We start from the raw sequence: 4,113 nt of genomic DNA, 5'->3' as shown, positions 1-4,113 counted from the left end.
AATATCTTGTACACCATGGTGATAAAATGATCTGAGAGCTTTGTGATAACTCCTCTGAAGTTGCATTCAGAAAATAATTTACAATAAGTTTTGACAGAGGTTTCTGCCGATGTCCATGCCCCCTCATGCCCAGAAAATCCTGATGGGCATAGATTGCAATCAAGATGTAAGTGGACATGTAGATGTTTGCTTGTTGACCTTTGGGCCGCTACCGAGCTCCTGTGACCTGTTCCTTCAGCCTGTGAGCCAATATGTCGGACCAGTTGCATGCTTTGCCTTCACTGTCTAGTTGGTCCAACGCGATCACCCAAATCTACGGGAAGGTCTCCGTGCTCTCTTGGCCATACAAGTGACATGCAAAGATGACTAAGTATTGATACGCCTTCCTCAATATCTTTGTCTTGTAAATCTGGTTGGGTGTCATCCTGAATTTGGTTGGCTCCCTTACCCAACTCTTAAATATATGCCTAGAGTTGGCATTACTACTAGGTATGATGAATGGTATCTCCATGGTGATTATGGGCTTCGACATATGGTACATTTGCTGATAATCCTGTGCCCTGAAGGTAGAAATATCTATCACACTGAGACTGCTCAATGTCATCATCTCGGGATCAGTTTGTGAGCTTTCCCACACATGGGAACACGGGATACATGCATTCAATATGATACAATTTGGACTTATGAATTTTCACATAGACTTGGCAATCTTTGAGATTTTCCCCAAATGTGCCTAAGAATGCATCATTGACCTCTTGACATTTCAGCTTGATGTCTTTGTCTATGACAAGCTTGGTGTCTTCATAGATCAGCAAACTCGTAGACACTCACTCAACCGCTGCTCCAGTTGCGTTTCCATCAATGTCCTTTGATCCTACTCTTTGGGAGGCCATTGATCCTGAACTGCTGAGAGATGGATGAAAACCTACTAAATCTGAAGACATGGTGACATGCATGGCAATAAATCTGTTAGCTAAAACCAAAGCAAACTTGAGGAATGACATATAACATACCTGGGGATTGACTAGCAAGGATTGCACAATTTTCACTGGGAGGCCAAGAGACTGGCTACTAGAACTACGCAAAAGGCAGTCCAGACTATTGGGAGGCTAGTTGGCTGCTGGAATTGTGAAATGCACAATCTAGACTGGCCTGTTGGGTGTTGGGATTGCGCAATGCACAATTCCAACTGGCAAGTGTTGCAAGCCGAGGGACTGCATTGTGCAATTTTTTGGGCCAACAGTCACTGCCTCATGGAATTGCACAAGGCAAGACTGGAGGATAGTCACTTGCCAGAAATGTGCACTTTTTGGGAGGAAGGTAGATCCTTCCCTCTCAGAATTGTGTAATGCTATTTTTGTGAGGCAGAGTTGGGGCCAAGGTTGCCCAAACCCACCGACGGGTAACTCAAAGCAAATGGAGATGTGAATGATCATGCATGCAAAAAGTGAAAGCAAGATTCATAAAATAGAACAACATGCATGTAAAGTGAAACAGTTTTATGCATGCAACAACAGTGAGATGCTAACGAAAACTAAAATGGTGCTAGTACAAGCTGATATGCATGTAAACAATAGCAAGTGTTCACAGAAATCAAGCAGACAACACTCACACAAGCCAAAACACAAAAAGTGACAGAAATGTTGCACAAGACAAGTTAAGCAAAATTACCTAGAAATAGCTAAGCTGGATGTGTTGAAGACTCTTGGATGTGCTGTGGGATGTCAGAGCTCCAAGACTGATGTGAAGAATGAGATCTGAAGTGTCGAATAAACAAGTTTGAAGCTCATGAAGTGCATGCCACAAATCGAGGAAAAAGTGACAGTTGGAGGAAGGTTTCTAAAACGATGTTTGGATGTAACCTCCAGCTGCTAAAAATAGCTCCCTAAAATCTAGGGATGCTTTTTGCATGTTGAGTTTTGCTATTTCAGAAAAATGCAGCCCATGCATGAAAATCAAGTTTTCTTGATCCTAAGTGGAATTGGTCAACCTAAGGGCACATGTAACAGGATTCTTGAATGAGGGGAAATTTTGAGCAGTTTCTGGGAGGAAGTTGGGCTGGCTCTCCAGAGGGATTGCACAATTTCTAGATGGAGCAGCTGAATGTTGCCCAGAATTGCACAATTTCTGGGCTGAGTAGTCCTACTGGGCCAGATTGCGTAATTTTCACTGGGAAGGTTGACTAAAAGGATTGCGCAGTTTCCAGAGCTATGGAATTGGAGCTCTCTTGCTTTAGCTTTGTGGCACCCTTCTCCATTAGCTTCTCAACTTTGCTGATTGTCATAACATTTCAACTTAGTTTGTTGTAAAGCATCTCCCCCACATGTCTATGAAAGTTGATTTTTTCTGGCAGAGGGGCACTAGTCATGTCTAGAGATACATCCACAGTCCTAAATTGTGAGCCTGATGGAAGGGACTATGCCGAGGGATGATGTAACGCAAAATTCATTTGATTCCTCTTCAGGTCCATGGAAACCAAAATTTTGGTCTAGTAAGGGATCGAATGTGATGCTAACTATTGTTGCATCTCTTCTTTGATCCTCTTATTACTTTCCTCTATTTCCTTCCCTACATCCCAACTAGATCCTATTATTGTTGATCTTTGAGTGAACTCATAAGTGTTACCTCTGTAGATGAATAGGTAGAAGCTTGAAGTGGGTATTCTAAGGTCACCTATGTTGGGCCGTTAATATGTCATTATTATTATCACTTTTGAATGCTTATTCCACCCATTTCTACCATTCTTTATCACGTCATTTATCATAATTTATCATATAATTCTATTTTATAATTATTTATGCTCTTATGGATAAATATTATTTCTTCTCCTTTATTTTTAATAAATTGATTATTATGCATGTTTTTACCAATGATGGTTTATTAATAAATTTGTTCACCATTTTAGCCTCCAAGATATTTCCCAGATTGAAGATTTGATCATTAAATGTGCCAACTCAGAAATTCACTAGAATAAGAAGTGATAATTTTTCATTGGACGTTTTGGGAAAATGGAGAAGAATCTGGGAAATATGAAACATGGGTTTTGTCCAGAACATATCAAATTAGTTTTGTAGAAAGCCGTTTTCCCAAATTCAGTCCGTACTAACAGAAACGGAAGGTTATCTGAAGACGTTTTTCTTAGATTTGCTGTTGTGGCCATTTTCCAAAATATCTCAGCTGTAATGCCAAATTCGACCTATTCCTATTGAATGATTGATGAAGAGATATTCCAGATAGGATCTTGTTTATCAATTTTTTGTGAGCAATCCAATTTTGTAATGAGAATCATATTGTAATCATCTTTGTTGTAACTGCTCTCTGCTCTCTCTGTATTTAAATGAGAACAGAGATCAGAGAAGGGGATGATGGGGATTCATGATGGATGATTAGAGAGAGAATTAAATGGGTCAGTATATTAGAGATAGGATAGGATAGGATAGGAGGAAAAGGGATGGATCTCTATTATTTCAAATTATAATTCTGATTTACAGAGTTGTGGTGCCAAAAGAACGCGATCATACTGTAATGTCACTCAAGTTCCATGATTAATATATAATTTGGAGGTTGCTGTTCATTCGCCTTATCTGAAGTAGCCCAGCAACATTCGCTGGCAGCTAAGGGCCTAGCCTCTGGTGGATTAAGCTGCCGCTCTGTATTATATCTTTCTGATTTCTGAAAGTGTGGTTTGTTTAATGATTACCTTCTGCAATTGAATTGGGTTGCCATTTTCTTCCATCATAACAAGATTATTATTCATTACAACTTAAATTGTTATGTTGTTCATTTTGGTTATAAATCTTCGTTGTTCACTTTAGATTCTGCTGTGCATTACAGGTTGCTGCTCATTTCTATTAATTTCGTAGTGTTGTTCATTTCCATTTAGTATTGCTGTTCATTTAGCTTTGTGGTTCATTTTCATTTAGCATTGCTTTTCATTTTCAATAATTTAGTATTACTGTTCCTTTCCATTAATATTTCATTTCTGTAAGATGAGCTTTGCTATTCAATTCATTTCCGCTAAAGTTAAGATTTGCTGTTGAGTTTTTCAATAGACTTAGTCGCTGTTCTTTTCTGCAAGGATTTGATTTCATATTTTAATTGATATTGCAGCAA

The sequence above is a fragment of the Pinus tabuliformis genome, chromosome J, assembly GCF_031772625.1.
Source record: "Pinus tabuliformis cultivar Carrire ecotype Pingquan chromosome J, CPIR1, whole genome shotgun sequence".
Classification (NCBI taxonomy): Eukaryota; Viridiplantae; Streptophyta; class Pinopsida; order Pinales; family Pinaceae; genus Pinus; species Pinus tabuliformis.
Note: the sequence above shows the minus strand (reverse complement) of the source record.